Below are 20,332 nucleotides of genomic sequence, written 5' to 3'. Positions count from 1 at the left end.
GTGTAGTTCCGCGCCCAGCCTCTAGAGGCGCTGTGTTTTCTAGCTTTTATATACGTTCTGTTTATTATTATTATTCCTTGTTTTTTGAGTTAGTAGTTCCGTGCCTCCTGGCTTGTGTGGACAAGTACTGTTTTCCCTACAATAACTACTGAAGTTTTCCCAGGATTAAGGATCCTTCTGTAGTGACCGGAAGCAAACTTTGTAACACCGATCAGTCCATGCATGCCGGGCGTCGTCATATACGCGCTCGCAATAAAGTTATTGTTGCCGAACTGAAGGTCTTTATTCTTCTGAATCACGTTAATCAAAGGTCGGACAGCCATCAGTTTAGCTGGACCCGACAGACCGTTTACCAATTGCGGAAAAGGTCGATATCGTGTTGATGTATGGCTATTGTGATCAAAATGCCCAACGGGCGTGTGCTATGTATGCTGCTCGGTATCCTGGACGACATCATCCAAGTGTCCGGACCGTTCGCCGGATAGTTACGTTATTTAAGGAAACAGGAACTGTTCAGCCACGTGTGAAACGTCAACCGCGACCTGCAACAAATAATGATGCCCGAGTAGGTGCTTTAGCTGCCGTCGCGGCTAATCCGCACATCAGTAGCAGACAAATTGCGCGAAAATCGGGAATCTCAAAAACGTCGGTGTTGAGAATGCTACATCAACATCGATTGCACCCGTACCATATTTCTATGCACCAAGAATTGCATGGCGATGACTTTGAACGCCGTCTACAGTTCTGTCACTGGGCACAAGAGAAATTACGGGACGATGACAGACTTTTTTCCACGCGTTCTATTTAGCGACGAAGCGTCATTCACCAGCAGCGGTAACGTAAACCGGCATAATATACACTATTGGGCAACGGAAAACCCCACCATGGCTGCGACAAGTGTAACATCAGTGACCCTGGCGGGTTAATGTATGGTGCGGCATTATGGGAGCAAGGATAATTGGCCCCCATTTTATCGATGGCAATCTAAATGATGCAATTTATACTGATTTCCTACGTAATGTTCTACCGATGTTACTACAAGATGTTTCACTGCATGACAGAATGGCGATGTACTTGAAACTTGATGGATGTCCGGCACGTAGCTCGCGTGCGGTTGAAGCTGTATTGAATAGCATATTTCATGACAAGAGGATTGGTCATCGAAGCACCATACCATGGCCCACATGTTCACCAGATCTGACGTCCCCGGATTTCTTTCTGTGGGGTGAGTTGAAGGATATTTGCTATCGTGATCCACCGACAACGCCTGACAACATGCGTCAGCGCATTGTCAATGCATGTGCGAACATTACAGAAGGCGAACTACTCGCTGTTGAGAGGAATATCGTTACACCTATTGCACTGAGGTTGACGGACATCATTTTGAGCGTTTATTGCATTAATGTGGTACTTACAGGTAATCACGCTGTAACAGCATGCGTTCTCAGAAATAAGTTCACCACGGTACATGTATCACATTGGAATAACCGAAATAAAATGTTCAGACGTACCTATGTTCTGTATTTTAATTAGAAAACCTCCCTGTTACCAACTGTTCGTCTAAAATTTTGAGCCATATGTTTGTGACTATTACAGCGCCATCTGTCACAAAGCGAAAAAAGTGGTCCAATTAAAACATTCATATTTCTTTACGTACTACACGAATATGTAATAAAAAAGGAGGTTCCTATTTTTAAAAAAACGCGGTTGATATTCGTTTGACCTATGGCAGCGCCATCTAGCGGGCCAAGCATAGCACATCTGGTTTACCCCTTGAAGCTAGACAAGTTTCGTACTTTGTAGTTTTTTCGTTTAACGCTTATTTCCTGAAATATTTGGCCCGGTCACGATCAATGGGCCACCATGTATAAGATAACAAGTGTCTGGCGCAGTTGTTAGATCTGTTACTGCTGCTACAATGGTAGGTAATCAAGATTTAAGTGAGTTTCAAGCACGGTGTTGTGGTCGGCGCACGAGCGATGGGACACAGCACATCCGAGGTAGTGATGAAGTGGGGATTTTCCCGCACGCCCATTTCACGACTGTACCATGAATATCAGGAATCCGATAAAACATCAGATCTCCGACATCGCTGCAGCCGGAAAAAGATCCTGCATGAACGGGCCCAACGACGACTGAAGAGAATCGATGGACAAAACTGCAACCCTTCCGCAAATTGCTGCAGATTTCAATGCTGGGCCATCAACAGGTGTCAGCGTGCGAACCATTCAACGAAACATCATCGATATGAGTTTTCGGAGCCGAAGGCCAACTCGTGTACCCCTGATGACTGCACGGTACAAAAGCTTTACGCCACGCCTGGGCCCGTCTCGTCTCAAATTGTATCGAGCGGATGGACGTGTATGGAGACATCCTCATGAATCCGTGGACCCTGCATGTCAGCAGGACCTCTGATACGTCTAGATACGACTCTACATCTACGTGGTTACTCTGCTATTCACAATAAAGTGCCTGTTAGAGAGCTCTATGAACCATCTTCAAGCTGTCTCTCTACCGTTCCACTCTCGAACGGCGCCCGGGAAAAACAATCACTTAAATTTTTCTGTACGAGCCATGATTTCTGTACTTTATCGTAATGATCATTTCTCCCTATGTACGAGGGCAGTTCAACAAGTAATGCAACACATTTTTTTTCTCGGCCAATTTTGGTTGAAAAAACCGGAAATTTCTTGTGGAATATTTTCAAACATTCCTGCTTCGTCCCGTATAGTTTCATTGACTTCCGACAGGTGGCAGCGCTGTACGGAGCTGTTAAAATGGCGTCTGTAACGGATGTGCGTTGCAAACAACGGGCAGTGCTCGAGTTTCTTTTGGCGGAAAACCAGGGCATCTCAGATATTCATAGGCGCTTGCAGAATGTCTACGGTGATCTGGCAGTGGACAAAAGCACGGTGAGTCGTTGGGCAAAGCGTGTGTCATCATCGCCGCAAGGTCAAGCAAGACTGCCTCATCTCCCGCGTGCGGGCCGGCCGTGCACAGCTGTGACTCCTGCAATGGCGGAGCGTGCGAACACACTCGTTCCAGATGATCGACGGATCACCATCAAACAACTCAGTGCTCAACTTGACATCTCTGTTGGTAGTGCTGTCACAATTGTTCACCAGTTGGGATATTCAAAGGTTTGTTCCCGCTGGATCCCTCGTTGTCTAACCGAACACCATAAAGAGCAAAGGAGAACCATCTGTGCGGAATTGCTTGCTCGTCATGTGGCTGAGGGTGACAATTTCTTGTCAAAGATTGTTACAGGCGATGAAACATGGGTTCATCACTTCGAACTTGAAACAAAACGGCAATCAATGTAATGGCGCCACACCCACTCCCCTACCAAGAAAAAGTTTAAAGCCATACCCTCAGCCGGTAAAGTCATGGTTACAGTTTCTGGGACGCTGAAGGGGTTATTCTGTTCGATGTCCTTCCCCATGGTCAAACGATCAACTCTGAAGTGTATTGTGCTACTCTTCAGAAATTGAAGAGTGTTCGTAGGCACAAAAATCTGAACGAACTTCTCCTTCTTCATAACAACGCAAGACCTCACACAAGTCTTCGCACCCGAGAGGAGCTCACAAAACTTCAGTGGACTGTTCTTCCTCATGCACCCTACAGCCCCGATCTCGCACCGTCGGATTTCCATATGTTTGGCCCAATGAAGGACGCAATCCGTGGGAGGCACTACGCGGATGATGAAGAAGTTATTGATGCAGTACGACGTTGGCTCCGACATCGACCAGTGGAATGGTACCGTGCAGGCATACAGGCCCTCATTTGAAGGTGGCGTAAGGCCGTAGCATTGAATGGAGATTACGTTGAAAAATAGTGTTGTGTAGGTAAAAGATTGGGGAATAACCTGGTGTATTTCAATGCTGAATAAAACAACCCCTGTTTCAGAAAAAAAATGTGTTGCATTACTTATTGAACTGCCCTCGTAGATGGGTGCCAACACAATGTTTTCGCAATCGGAGGAGATAACTGGCGACTGAAATTTAAGGAGAAGATCCTGCCGCAACGAAAAACGCCTTTGTTTTAATGACTGCCATTCCAATTCACGTATCATGTCTGTGGCACTATCTCTCCTGTTTCTCGATAGTACAAAACGAGCTGCCCTTCTTTGTACTTTTTCGATGTCATCCGTCAGTCCCACCTGGTGCGGATCCCACACCGCACAGCAAAACTCCAGAATAGGGCGGACAAGCGAGGTGTAAGCAGTCTCTTAGTAGACCTGTTGCACCTTCTAAGTGTTCTGCCAGTCAATCGCAGTCTTTCATTTGCTTTACCCACAGCATTATCAATGTGATAGTTCCAATTTAGGTTACTTGTAATTATAATCAGTAAGTACACTCCTGGAAATTGAAATAAGAACACCGTGAATTCATTGTCCCAGGAAGGGGAAACTTTATTGACACATTCCTGGGGTCAGATACATCACATGATCACACTGACAGAACCACAGGCACATAGACACAGGCAACAGAGCATGCACAATGTCGGCACTAGTACAGTGTATATCCACCTTTCGCAGCAATGCAGGCTGCTATTCTCCCATGGAGACGATCTTAGAGATGCTGGATGTAGTCCTGTGGAACGGCTTGCCATGCCATTTCCACCTGGCGCCTCAGTTGGACCAGCGTTCGTGCTGGACGTGCAGACCGCGTGAGACGACGCTTCATCCAGTCCCAAACATGCTCAATGGGGGACAGATCCGAAGATCTTGCTGGCCAGGGTAGTTGACTTACACCTTCTAGAGCACGTTGGGTGGCACGGGGTACATGCGGACGTGCATTGTCCGGTTGGAACAGCAAGTTCCCTTGCCGGTCTAGGAATGGTAGAACGATGGGTTCGATGACGGTTTGGATGTACCGTGCACTATTCAGTGTCCCCTTGACGATCACCAGTGGTGTACGGCCAGTGTAGGAGATCGCTCCCCACATCATGATGCCGGGTGTTGGCCCTGTGTGCCTCGGTCGTATGCAGTCCTGATTGTGGCGCTCACCTGCACGGCGCCAAACACGCATACGACCATCATTGGCACCAAGGCAGAAGCGACTCTCATCGCTGAAGACGACACGTCTCCATTCGTCCCTCCATTCACGCCTGTCGCGACACCACTGGAGGCGGGCTGCACGATGTTGGGGCGTGAGCGGAAGACTGCCTAACGGTGTGCGGGACCGTAGCCCAGCTTCATGGAGACGGTTGCGAATGGTCCTCGCCGATACCCCAGGAGCAACAGTGTCCCTAATTTGCTGGGAAGTGGCGGTGCGGTCCCCTACGGCACTGCGTAGGATCCTACGGTCTTGGCGTGCATCCGTGCGTCGCTGCGGTCCGGTCCCAGGTCGACGGGCACGTGCACCTTCCGCCGACCACTGGCGACAACATCGATGTACTGTGGAGACCTCACGCCCCACGTGTTGAGCAATTCGGCGGTACGTCCACCCGGCCTCCCGCATGCCCACTATACGCCCTCGCTCAAAGTCCATCAACTGCACATACGGTTCACGTCCACGCTGTCGCGGCATGCTACCAGTGTTAAAGACTGCGATGGAGCTCCGTATGCCACGACAAACTGGCTGACACTGACGGCGGCGGTGCACAAATGCTGCGCAGCTAGCGCCATTCGACGGCCAACACCGCGGTTCCTGGTGTGTCCGCTGTGCCGTGCGTGTGATCATTGCTTGTACAGCCCTCTCGCAGTGTCCGGAGCAAGTATGGTGGGTCTGACACACCGGTGTCAATGCGTTCTTTTTTCCATTTCCAGGAGTGTATTTAGCTGAATTTGCAGCCTTCAAATTTGTGTGACTTACCGCGTAATCAAAATTTAGCGGATTTCTTTTAGTACTCTTGTGAATAACTTCGCACTTTTCATTATTCAGGGTCAATTTCCACTTTCCGCACCATTTAGGTATCATATCTAAGTCATTTTGCAATTCGTTTTGGTCATCTTATGACTTTCAAAGACGGTAAATGACAGCATTATCTGCAAACAATCTAAGAGGGCTATCCAAATTGTCTCCCATGTCGTTAAAATAGAACAGGAACAATAGACGGCCTGTAACACTTCCCTGGGGAACGCCGGATATTACTTCTGTTTTACTCGATGATTTTCCGTCTATAACTACGAACTGCGACCTTTCCGACAGGAAATCACGAATCCACTCGCACATATGAGGCGATACTCCATAGGCACGTAGTTTGGTTAGAAGACGCTTGTGAGGAACGGTGTCGAAAGCCTCCTGGAAATCTAAAAATGTGTAATCGATTTGACATCCCCTGTCATGAGTATAAAGAGCTAGTTGTGTTTTACAAGAACGATATTTTCTGAATCTGTGCTGACTACGTGTCAATACAGCGTTTTCTTCGAGGTACTTCACAGTATTCGAACAAAGTATATGGTCCAAAAACCTACTGCAAATGCACGTTAGTGATAATGGGTCTGTAATTCAGCGGATTACTCCTCTTTCCTTTTTGGGTATTGGTGTGACTTGAGCAATTTTCCAGTCTTTAGGCACGGATATTTCTGTGAGAGAGCGGTTGTAGATAATTGCTAAATATGGAGCAATTTTATCAGCATACTCTGAGAGGAACCTGACTGGTATACAATCTAGACCCGAGGCCTTGCTTTTATTACGTCATTTAAGCTGCTTTGCTACACCGAGGACATTTACTTCTATGTTTCTCATCTTGGCAGTTGTTCTTCATTGGAATTCAGGGACAATTACTTCGTCTTCTTTGGTGAAGGAGTTTCGGAAAGCCGTGTTTAATAACTCTGCTGTAGTGGCACTGTCAAGGGGTGACTTCAGCGTTGCTATCGCGTAGTGAAGATATTGATTGCGTCTTCCCACTGGTGTGCTGTATGTATGACCAGAATCTCTTTGGGTTTTCTGCCAGGTGACACGTACGTTAGCAACCTGTATGATCACCAGCATCCATTCACGTTCGTTGTGCATTCCGACAGCTTGGGCAATTCCAGCAGGACAATGCGACGCCCTAAATGTCCAGACAGGGTAGCTGCAGGAACACTCTTCTGAGTTTAAACACTGTCGATAGCCACCAAACTCCTCAGACTGAACATTATTAAGCATATCTGGGATGCCATGCAAGAAGAAATCTACACCCCCTCGTATTCTTACGGATTTATGGACAGCCCTGCAACATTCCCTCCAGCACTACTTCAGACATTAGTCGAGTCGATCCCACGTCGTGTTGTGGCACGTGTGCGTGCTCCCGTGGTACTACACGATATAAGGCAGGTGTACCAGTTTCTTTGGCTTTTCGTTGTATCATATACACAATCTATCACAATTCATCTTACACACTTGTAGATGTTGTAGAGAGGACTTAGCAGATCAACTTTTGTAGAGGAATTCATATCCGAAAACGTCATCCAACGACGCGATATAACGTCAAAGTCACAGTTGCCGCCGCCTGTAATGACATGTACAGGGTGGCCCACTTAAAAACGTTTCAGCGCAAGTATCTCTCGAATAAAAATAGATACTGAAAAACGACTTTCGCTGGTATGAAAGTAATACAGAGCCTCATGAAAATAAATACTATGAAACATTCTAGAACGTACGCAAATATTAGTTTCAACACAAAACAACTTGAAACTTCCTGGCAGATTAAAACTGTGTGCCGGACCGAGACTCGAACTCGAAACCTTTGCCTTTCGCGGGCAAGTGCTCTCCAAGCACGACTCACGCCCCGTCCTCACAGCTTCACTTCTGCCAGTACCTCGTCTCCTACCTTCCAAACTTTACAGAAGCTCTCCTGCAAACCTTGCAGAACTAGCACTCCTGAAAGAAAGGACAATGCGGAGACATAGCTTAGCTACAGCCTGGAAACAAAACATCATCCCTTTTTTTAAATGGACATGATGTCATATTTCTTATGCTGTCAATAACATGAAAAATCACTTGGCGTTGGTTGCACCGCAATACGTCAAGTACGTCCCGGGAAATTGCAAAGCAAAGTTGACGCTCGAAATAAATGAAACGCGTCGCTATTGCACGTCTCCGTACGCAAGCACGAAACCCACGTTGCTCGTAATCGCGATGTGATTCACGTACGTAATCTTAATGTCACTGCTGTCACGAGGGCCGAAACTATTGATAGTGTTTCCTGCTGCAAACACTGCTATGTAGGGATCACCCTTGCGTCTCGGGATATGCAATAGCGACGGTTTTCTTATATTTCAAACATCGACTCCGCTTTTCAATTTCTCGCGATGTAATTGACGAATTGCGATGCAACCAACCTTTTTGTGATTTTTCGTGTTATTGATTGTGTAAGAAATAATATGGGGTGTCCGTTAAACAATTTTTTTTTAAAAAAAAACGTAAGTTTGTTTTGAAACCTATATTTGCTTACATTTTAAAATCTCTCATAGTATTTACTTTTATAACCCCTTGCTTACACTCATACTAGTGAAAGACGTTTTCCAATTGTAGTTGTGGTCTTCAGTCCTGAGACTGGTTTGATGCAGCTCTCCATGCTACTCTATCCTGTGCAAGCTTCTGCATCTCCCAGTACTTACTGCAACCTACATCCTTCTGAATCTGCTTAGTGTATTCATCTCTTGGTCTCCCTCTACGATTTTTACCCTCCACGCTGCCCTCCAATACTAAATTTGTGATCCCTTGATGCCGCACAATATGTCCTACCAACCGATCCCTTCTTCTAGTCAAGTTGTGCCACAAATTTCTCTTCTCCCCAGTTCTGTTCAGTACCTCCTCATTAGTTATGTGATCTACCCACCTAATTTTCAGCATTCTTCTGTAGCACCACATTTCGAAAGCTTCTATTCTCTTCTTGTCCAAACTATTTATCGTCCACGTTTCACTTCTATACATGACTACACTCCACACAAATACTTTCAGAAACGACTTCCTGACACTTAAATCTACACTCGATGTTAACAAATTTCTCTTCTTCAGAAACGCTTTCCTTGCCATTGCCAGTCTACATTTTATATCATCTCTACTTCGACCATCATGTTATTTTGCTCCCCAAATAGCAAAACTCATTTATTACTTTAAGTGTCTCATTTCCTAATCTAATTCCCGCAGCACCTCCCGACTTAATTCGACTACATTCCATTATCCTCGTTTTGCTTTGGTTGATGTTCATCTTATATCCTTCTTTCAAGACACTGTCCATTCCATTCAACTGCTCTTCCGAGTCCTTTGCTGTCTCTGACAGAATTACAATGTCATCGGCGAACCTCAAAGTTTTTATTTCTTCTCCATGGATTTTAATTCCTACTCCTAAATTTTCTTTTGTTTCCTTTACTGCTTCCTCAATATACACATTGAATAACATCGGGATAGGCTACAACCCTGTCTCACTCCCTTCCCAACTACTGCTCCCCTTTCGTGCCTTTCGCTCCCTGTATTTTACCCCTGCCTGAAACGTTTAGGTGGGCCACCATGTACACTCCTGGAAATGGAAAAAAGAACACATTGACACCGGTGTGTCAGACCCACCATACTTGCTCCGGACACTGCGAGAGGGCTGTACAAGCAATGATCACACGCACGGCACAGCCGACACACCAGGAACCGCGGTGTTGGCCGTCGAATGGCGCTAGCTGCGCAGCATTTGTGCACCGCCGCCGTCAGTGTCAGCCAGTTTGCCGTGGCATACGGAGCTCCATCGCAGTCTTTAACACTGGTAGCATGCCGCGACAGCGTGGACGTGGACCGTATGTGCAGTTGACGGACTTTGAGCGAGGGCGTATAGTGGGCATGCGGGAGGCCGGGTGGACGTACCGCCGAATTGCTCAAAACGTGGGGCGTGAGGTCTCCACAGTACATCGATGTTGTCGCCAGTGGTCGGCGGAAGGTGCACGTGCCCGTCGACCTGGGACCGGACCGCAGCGACGCACGGATGCACGCCAAGACGGTAGGATCCTACGCAGTGCCGTAGGGGACCGCACCGCCACTTCCCAGCAAATTAGGGACACTGTTGCTCCTGGGGCATCGGCGAGGACCATTCGCAACCGTCTCCATGAAGCTGGGCTACGGTCCCGCACACCGTTAGGCCGTCTTCCGCTCACGCCCCAACATCGTGCAGCACGCCTCCAGTGGTGTCGCGACAGGCGTGAATGGAGGGACGCATGGAGACGTGTCGTCTTCAGCGATGAGAGTCGCTTCTGCCTTGGTGCCAATGATGGTCGTATGCGTGTTTGGCGCCGTGCAGGTGAGCGCCACAATCAGGACTGCATACGACCGAGGCACACAGGGCCAACACCCGGCATCATGGTGTGGGGAGCGATCTCCTACACTGGCCGTACACCACTGGTGATCGTCGAGGGGACACTGAATAGTGCACGGTACATCCAAACCGTCATCGAACCCATCGTTCTACCATTCCTAAACCGGCAAGGGAACTTGCTGTTCCAACAGGACAATGCACGTCCGCATGTATCCCGTGCCACCCAACGTGCTCTAGAAGGTGTAAGTCAACTACCCTGGCCAGCAAGATCTCCGGATCTGTCCCCCATTGAGCATGTTTGGGACTGGATGAAGCGTCGTCTCACGCGGTCTGCACGTCCAGCACGAACGCTGGTCCAACTGAAGCGCCAGGTGGAAATGGCATGGCAAGCCGTTCCACAGGACTACATCCAGCATCTCTACGATCGTCTCCATGGGAGAATAGCAGCCTGCATTGCTGCGAAAGGTGGATATGCACTGTACTAGTGCCGACATTGTGCATGCTCTGTTGCCTGTGTCTATGTGCCTGTGGTTCTGTCAGTGTGATCATGTGATGTATCTGATCCCAGGAATGTGTCAATAAAGTTCCCCCTTCCTGGGACAATGAATTCACGGTGTTCTTATTTCAATTTCCAGGAGTGTATGTACGGGTTGGTTCCGCGGTGATGACACAAACTTTCAAGGATGATGGAGAATTATAGATATATCATTTTGAGGTAAGCGTCCAAGTGCCGGAAACGAACGAGTCGAATATTATAAGCGAAAACAGTTGTGATGCTCTGACAGTGGAATACATGTACCGGTACTGTCGTTTCTAAGATTGTCGCGTAGGCAATTGTCAGAGGTGGTAGTATGAAGCAAATGCTAGTAAACATGGCTCTAAATTGCATACCTTAAGAGATATGAGCGCTTATTCAAGAGAGATGTGTTTCACACTAGCGAAGATGAAACGTCAGTATAGTGTACATCTCTTATCCCACACTCTCCATTCACGACTCCTGCCCCATCTGTCTGTCCATATCCTTTTTCCCCTTCTACACATCCATTTCCTTCTCATTTCTCTATTCATCTCCTCCTCCGACATCTCTCTGATCTCATTTATTGTTTCTGCAAACGAAACCTTGACTGGGAATAGTAGTCAAAATGAAAGGATAAATCGTTCGGAATCATTAATACACGGCGTATGAGAGAAAACGTTCCAGGTGCGGGGCTGTGAGGGCAGTAGCTTTCATGACAGTATTTCGCATGATTTCAAACTACGAAAAAGTAGGAATATAAAGTTCGCCATAAACGCATCTTCCCTGTTTTCTGTAGTTGCGTTCTGTTGCGCGTACGCCGACCGATATTTCGACGCCTCACTGGTGGAATTATTTCTTAATTAATAAACCACGAACTGAAATCATCTGAACGTTTGTAACAGACAGAATTACCACGAACTGACATCAGTTCAGTCTTAGCAACACACCAAAGATATGACAACCACCGATTTTGCGGTCTGTTTTTCCGACCTTCTAAATTATTTTGTGCGAAAGCGCCAACAGAGCCAGTCGAACTCCACTGCATCCGCCGTAATGGTTCGCGCTTAAGAAATTCTTATTTATTTGTCTCCAAACGCTGTCTACGCTCTTTGTCAGTCTCACTGTCGACGATAATGTAAATGGCCTGCGTTACGCATACGCCGCCAGACTAGTCGCATTTTTTCCAAAGAAATAAACCACGAACTGAAATCAGCTGAACGTTTGCAGCACAGTAAGTTACTGCGAACTTACATCAGTTCATTAACTGTATTCGCAATTGCGAATAACAACAACCACAGTTGTAGAATGCAATGATGACAGTGAAAATTCCTACTGGACCTAAACTCGAACCCGGATTTCCCGCTTATTGCGAACGGTCGTCATACCATTTGGCTATACGTGCACGACACACGACCAGACGCATGGCTGACGACATATGGAAGTTTGGTTAGGCCGGTATTACACTATCGAATTTCTTTGTCCAATATCTTTCTCAAAGAAATTTGATGGTGTAATAGGGAACTTCGTCAAATATTTGATCAAATCTAGGGCCTCGCTGTAGATTTGATCAAAGAAGTCGCTAGTCTTCTGTTCACTTCAATGTGACATGTTACCACATGGAGCGCTAGCATCGCTGCAGCGTTCTGTCATCTGTAGTGTTTTTCATCAAAATTTCCAGTAAATACAATTGGAGTGTATCGACAACTACAAAATTAATAGAGATGTATAAAAGTTGATGAGGCGCTTTACAACGTGAGGCACCCTGAATACAAAAATAGATTAAGATGATTGGAGACCTATCCTAACCTAACCCTCTCCTGTGTTACAGTGAGCCATACACTTCACTGAACACATACAGAAATGTATGCTCATCCATTCTTAAGTAATTTATGTACGACGTGACGTCCTCCACTATAAGCTCACGTAACAAGTTTTTGTTGAATGCTTTTATCGTGTCGTCGTAAAACCCACGGCTTCACCCAGGTACGTTTCCTTTTTTTCCCCCCGCTTCTCTTCCGCATGTGCACAAAGTGCAGTTGTGGTACATGCAACTGCTGCGGTTAATAACAAGTTGTGTTGTCAGCCATCTTGAACTTTGACGAAAAATATGATGACAGTGTAAGCGATACGTCAAACATCTTTGTCAAATAAATTTGACGGAATATTTGATCACATCTTTGATCAAATCTTTGACAAAGAAATTTGATAGTATAATACCGGCCTTATGGTTGTGACGCGTGCACGGATAGCCAAATGGTAGTTGCCGGCTCAGCGTGTTAGGTCTGTGTGTTAGCTGCCCTCTGTAATAAAGACACTCAGTAAACGGATCAACGAAGAACCTGCAGGGTTATCACTGGACGTCCGCCCTGAACAAATTCACCGAACAATGTAGAACAAAATGAGATCAAAGATAAAAGTAAGGCGACCGCTCACGATACGCGGGAAATCGGGATTCGAGTCCTGCTCCGGCACAAATTTTCACTGTCGTCATTCCATTCAACAACTGCTGGTTGTCATTATTCGCAACTGTGAATACATTTAATATATTTCATAGCGGCTGTATTCGCGACAGTGCCTGTTTCTTTGGACATGCGTGCATGTATGTCCAAAGGGACTTTGCATCGTAATCAGACTTGCAACACACCAAAGATATGATCACCACTGATAATGTGCTGAAATATTGCTTTCAATTGTATCCTTTTTCGCAAAATATCAACATTTAATGCAAAATTCGTTGTTGTTACGAAAACATGTGATAGGAAAGCTGCAAACCGACCGTTGCATTTCTTTTATTGAGATTTTCATACGAAAATACAATCCACATTTCCGACTTTTCAGGTGAATTTTTCAAAAATTTTCTTTCATACAAACCATGTCCTCACAATTACGAACACAAAAAAAGTTAACCAAGTCGGTCGATCCGTTCTCAAGTGATTATCTTTCATACAAGCGGCAGTTGATTTTTATTTACATAGATTTCCGTGGTGCGGCCCTGTCTGCAGAAGTGGGTGGTCACTTGCGCAGCTGCGGACAGAGTGAACGCGGCTCGGTACTCGTCACAGCCGCCCGCCTGCGCCACAACCAAGGTTTCCGAGGGCTGGTCACGGAGGGGTGTATCTCCCCGGGCGATTCGTCATCCGCCTCCTTCCGTGCGGGGAATTTTTAATCTCCCCTCGCAGCTCGCACCCGACCAGTCCTTTCTCTCTCTCGTTTTATTTAGCGTCGGCTTCTTTTGCGCCGCAAAGCCTGCGAGAGCTTTCTTTTTTTTCGTTTGTTTACAGCGCGCGGGGCAGTGCACGCTTGGCGGGAGTTGCGGTAGAGCATGTCTGCGCGCGCCAGCCAATGGCGGCGCGTGGCGGGGTGGCGCCGCCTCCCCATTGGCTGGCCGCGCCTACCATTGATGAGAGCGAGGGGGGAGAGGGGGGAACGCCGTCGGCGCCCGCCACGAGGGGCGCTAGCGTACGCTACGTGCGACGTTGCCAGTTGTAAAGAAGTGAACAACGGTCCCCGCCGACAAACAAGGTCGCCCGCGATATTTCCAGCAGACTACAACACCCACTATCGCACTACGTTACACGCATTTTGCTCTTCATGACGCACTATATAACGATGCGTAACCTCCTTCTTCATTTTTCTACTATTATTAATACGGAAATGTGATTCTGTTTTAAACAAATACATTTCTTCTTATCTTATACACAAATACATTTCGCAGAAGTTTCTCCCACTTGAGTGGGTTCATTTTATTCTCTGTTAAATAACATATACAGTACTTTTTGCATCATAATATATAATATCTTATTGAGATTGTTGTATCTGATGAATAGTATTAACAGAAAAATCTGTAACTTAGTATCAGATATCGAAGTTTACGAAAAGTATGTACACTCGAGTATCTACATACACCCCCTCCCCCCCCTGCCTGCCCCAACTCACCAATTTACAAAACCCATTCTTCATCGTAATAAATCCAGCACATTTTCGAAAGCTACCACTTTAACCCGTAAAAACGATATGAAAGAATAAAACAGCGAATCTTTATTGAAGGCAGAACGTAGTATAGTGACAGTAGCGCGTTTGTGTGTTCTACAGGAACACATGTTTTTTGGTCGGTACTTCAGTCTGAATTTATAATTACCTAGAGGAATGCGCACTAGAGATCGCCATAAGCAGTTTCCTTTACTACAGCTTTTATTGCTGCTACACATGAGGTTGAGGTATTTATTTCGAATACTACATATTTAAATGCTCGCCGATATAATAGAACCATTTGGAATATATTGTTTATTCTTCAATTACAGAATGTTATGCCAATTAAAATTCTACATATTTTTAAAACTAGTTATAATAATATGCTGGCAGTTGAACCACTCTTTGTCGGAAGTGTACTATCTTGCACCTCGAAACAGAAAGTCTTTTACCGAGACATGGGATATCTGCAAATTAAAACAGTTTTGTTAATGGCTTAACAATTTTACCTGTCTTGAAAATGGAAATTTGTGTTACTTTCCAAAAGCTTCAGTTTGAAGATGTATTTAACTTTTAACTGGTTTTGGTAACTTCTGCTGAATTTGATTTCACTAACTGTTGGTGCGTAGTAGAGCAATAATGTAACATATAGACAACTAAATATAGTATGGACAAGATTTTGTAGATTGCAACGTTTATAAATGTTAACAGAGCACTTGCTTCCAGGTACATACGTGACTATGTACCTTGCTTGCAATATTTTTTCTCATTTGGAAAAAATTTAATTTTCCGGAGTAATTTTTGTAACTTCAGAAAATGACCTTAGCACACAACAAAAAGTTAACGCCATCGTTTAAAAACTCAATAATAAAATGTACTAAACCTCCAGAAGCAAAGGTCTGTAAAGTGGTCCATCGTGCAACACTTTTCTCTTCTATAACATAACATTAGGAAAAAACGAAAGAACGATCATTCCATTTCAACACGTTGGGAAAATTATGTAAAATAAAACAGAATAAACCCTGATTAGTTGCAGACGACGAACTCGAGAAAAACAGTAATTGTACTGCAAACGCCACACAGGTATTTCAACGTCAACATGTAATGCTAACGTATATATTTTTCCTGTTAAATATTTTTCTGTTACAGAAGCACATTTCCATATTATGTATTAGGAAGCAAACGCAGACAAAAAGAGAGCTTATTATTATTGTAAGCACCAGTTATCGTTTGCGTTTATCCCTCTATCTAGCATCAGCCCGGGTTGGGACATTTATGGTACTTTCGATTTCTGCCATTCTTCTTCTAGTATCCATTTCGTTCCAGTCCACATTCAGTCTTCTTACACTGCTCTTAATCGAGTCAACCAATGTTGCCCTCAAATTTCGCCTCCATCATTCGTTTGGGCGTTCTTACATCTTCGATTCTCTTTACACGTCCAAAACATTTCAACCTACTTTTCTCAATTTTGTCTTTCAGTCTTTCTATCCCAATCTCCTACCTAACAGCTTCATTTCTCTCTCTCTCTCTTTTCGTTTTCGCTAACATACTTGGACTTGTAATGGCAAGAAAACCGTTTCTCTAGAAGAGAAATGTGTTTACATCGAATATAAACTGAAGTGCTAGGCAGTCCCTTGCGATGGTGTTTGCGTGGATCGTAGCCTTGTACAGAAGTAAAACATGGACAATAAGCAGTGCTAAAGAAAAATGATGAAGATTAAATGGCTAGATCTCCTAATTATTGAGAAGTAGTGAATGCAATTGGGAAGAAAAGAAATTTGTGGGACAACTTCACTACAAGAAGGGATGGGCTGATAGGACATATTCTGATACATCAAGCGAACTGGACGGAAGTGTGTGGCGTAAAAAGTGTAGAGGGAGACCAAGAGATGAACAGAGCAAAATGCCGGAAGTGGATGTAGACTGCAGTAGTTAATTGGTGATGAAGACATTTGCACAGGATAGAGTAGTACAGAGAGCTGCATCCAGTCAGTCTTCGCACTGAAGACAACAACAACAACAACGTGTGTGTGTGTGTGTGTGTGTGTGTGTGTGTGTGTGTGTGTGTGAGAGAGAGAGAGAGACAAGTGACAACGCGGGGGGGGGGGATTGCTCTCGTATTTCGTATGTCAGATACATCTGAATAGATAGTGCTGAGCGGAAAAAATTTAAAGTTCATACATAATATACACTTAATATTTGCAGCTTTTAGTCCTCACTTACTATTCTAATTACGTTTATTATGTTGATAAGAACAAATAACGTTTTTTGCAACCGATTTTTTTATTAATAAAGAGGCGAATGGTATTTGTTATCATCTAGACGACAAATACCATTTATAAATAATAATTAAGTAAAAATTATTTGGAAAATATTTGTTATAAAATTCGTTGCCAAAAATGGTAACAGTCTAGAGATATACAGAAGGCATTTATAACGAAACTTTGTAAGAAAATAAACTCGAAACTGAGACAATACAGTATGCTCATCACACCAGGATGTCTTTACAGCCGTGAATCAGGCCCACAATGAACTGCGGAAGGAATATCCAGAGAAAGAGCAAACGAGGAAACTCCAAAGTAGAGGGTGTAACAAAAGAATCATTCGATTTAAAAAAATCATAACTATTATGTTATTTGAGATATGTGCGTGAAAAACCTACTGTTGGAAAGAGCAAACTCTCAAGTTTTACATGGATCACGCTAGGTAGCAGCAGTGTGCGCCCACAGAAAGCGTTTTCTGTTCTGCATTTTGCGCAGGGCGGGTCAGTAAAAACTGTTTATCGTGACTTTGGTACTAGGTGTGATGTGGATTCTCCTACAGCACAGAGCATTACATGGTGGCATGAGCAATTCCGAGAAACAGGTTACTTGTGTAAAGGCAAATCGCCTGGCCGTCCCCGAGTGTCTGACACAGACGTCGAACGCGTCTGCAGCTCGGCAGCTCAACATGCCCCCGATGTCCGTCTGGAGTGTGTTGCGTCGACGTTGACACATGGAACCATACAAAATTCAGCTACTGCAAGCTCTTCGTGAAGGTGGCAAGCAACAACCTGTGGAGTTCTGTAATTTCGTTCTCGGCAAGATGGAGGATGACAGTTTTCTTCCACGCTTAGTCTTTAGTGACGGGGCGGCCGCGGTGGCCGAGCGGTTCTAGGCGCTTCAGTCCGGAACCGCGCGACTGCAACGGTCGCAGGTTCGAATCCTGCCTCGGGCATGGATGTGTGTGATGTCCTTAGGTTAGGTAGGTTTAAGTAGTTCTAAGTTCTAGGGGACTGATGACCTCAGATGTTAAGTCCCATAGTGCTCAGAGCCATTTGAAACTTTTTTTTTTTTTTTTTTTTTTTGCAGTTTCACGGAAAAAGGTGTATGGTACATTTTTCTCTGCCGAGAACTCTGTTACAGGAAGCACTTTATTTATCAACAGGACGGGCCACCGCCACACTGGCATCTGGAAGAGCAGGAATTTTTAAATCAAAGGATTACTGAACGATGTATAGGTCGCACTGGACCAAACGATTCAGCCTTACATTACTGGCCTCCAAGATCACCGGACCGAACTGTATGTGATTATTTCTTGTGGGGGTTTATATAAGACTGTGTTCGTGTGCCTCCATTACCAACAGTTGTGGAAGCTGAAACTCACGAAAAATTTGGAAATCTGTGTTAAGTTTCGACGGGACCAAACTGCTGAGGTCATCGATCCCTAGGCTTACACACTACTTAGTGTAACTTACGCTAAGGACAACAGACAAACCCATGCCCAAGGGAGGACTCGAACCTCCGACGGGGGGAGCCGCGGCAGGGCTCCCTAGACCGTGCGGGAACCACGCGCGGCTGTAACTCGAGACATGATGGCTGCAGTGTGGGCACAATTTGAACACCGCGTTGATATATGAAGCGCATCTGAAGCAGGCATAATGAACACCTAGGAAAAGGTATGAAAAAAACTTTTTCGAGTTTCCCGTTCATCAAAAAACAAAATTCATTGTATATGTTTTAATAGTTTCAGAAATATAGACGTGCCAAGTCGGATGATTCTTTTTGATACGCCCTGTGTCACAATATAAATAAATAAAATTGTGCAAGAAAAAATTGATTGTTCCAAGTTCATTCCTTGCTATGGAGTGGCAAAATTATAAAGAGCACACAGGTCTTTACGTACAAGTCACTTGTTGAGAGTATCACCATATATGGCGCTGAAATATGGCAGCTAACCAAAAAGGAAACAAATAAACTGATGTCCCTTATGACGGATTATTGGCGAAAAACCACATGACGTTGTACAACATGAGAGGGGACTCTCCAAAATTTAATGTGTTTTTTGTAGTTTCACGGGGAAAAGTTGTATGGTCCATTTTTCTTTGCCGAGAACTCTGTTACAGGAAGCACGAACGAAAAAAATGGTTCCAATGGCTCTGAGCACTATGGGACTTAACATCTATGGTCATCAGTCCCCTAGAACTTAGAACTACTTAAACCTAACTAACCTAAGACAGCACACAACACCCAGCCATCACGAGGCAGAGAAAATCCCTGACCCCGCCGGGAATCGAACCCGGGAACCCGGGCGTGGGAAGCGAGAACGCTACCGCACGACCACGAGATGCGGGCAGCACGAACGACTTTTTTTACCAATAGCGCATAGAATGTCGCGCATCACCTGATTATAACACATCGTAAATGATAGAATAAGAGAAATTATACGAGAGAAATAGAATATTCTCGATGCCATAGATAGCAAAATACTACTCAGGGATGGCCACCTTCAACGAATGGATAAGAGCCATTGGCAAAAAAGAATCTATGACTGGAGACCAGAGCGGAAAAAAAAGGTATGGTGATTTCATACAATATACAGCTGCTTTTAACAAGAAGAAAAACATATTAACATCTAAGAGCATCAGCCTTGAAATCAGGAAAAGATTTTTGAAATCATATGTGTGGAGTGTGGCATGCTATGGGTGTGAAACATGGACTCTCGGGACAGAGGAAGACCAGAAGCTAAATTCTTTTGAAATGTGGTGCTATAGACGCATGCTCAAAATAAAATGTATCGACAAGGTCACAAACGAAGTGGTTCTGGAAACAGCTGGCGAGAAGAGAAGCTTCTGGAGTTTCATTGTTAAAAGAAGAGTGCAATTTACAGGCCATCTATTAAGACATAAAGGACTCCTGGATGGATCAAATCGTGAAAGATGTGGGATGTAACACCTATAAAGAAATGAAGAGAAAAGCTGAAAGACGCACAGAATGGAGACAAGTTGCCATTGTAGCTGTTGCACACCAATCCTTGGATTGACCACTGCAGAAGAAGAAGAAGACAGTTGATATAAGACAAGTGATTTTATAGAATATACATATGATATAAGACAAGATTAAACCTAAAACTCCGTGTTTTTCAACCAATTAATTAAGCTGGGTGTGAGGGTGAACAAGTCGTCGGGAATTCCAGGGTATGAATGAAGTGGACAGCGTTGGACTAGATGTTCAATTGTCTGCTCTTCTTAATTACATTCACACATTGGTGAACTGATCCAGCCCCATTTGTACCTGCAGCAGCTACAACAACAATATCCAGTCCTTAACCTGTTGAGGCGGCACCAGAGGTTCCTCGGTA

The 20,332-nt window shown here is 44.9% G+C and overlaps 1 protein-coding gene across 1 annotated transcript in view; it reads right to left on the bottom strand.

The window, feature by feature from the left end:
- The window catches only part of LOC124553767 (insulin-like growth factor 2 mRNA-binding protein 1), an 885,110-nt gene that overhangs the window by 704,171 nt on the left and 160,607 nt on the right, over positions 1–20,332 (bottom strand).

The sequence above is a fragment of the Schistocerca americana genome, chromosome 11 (genome assembly GCF_021461395.2).
Source record: "Schistocerca americana isolate TAMUIC-IGC-003095 chromosome 11, iqSchAmer2.1, whole genome shotgun sequence".
In the NCBI taxonomy this organism is placed as follows: Eukaryota; Metazoa; Arthropoda; class Insecta; order Orthoptera; family Acrididae; genus Schistocerca; species Schistocerca americana.
Note: the sequence above shows the minus strand (reverse complement) of the source record. Positions and strands in the feature narration are given on the sequence as shown.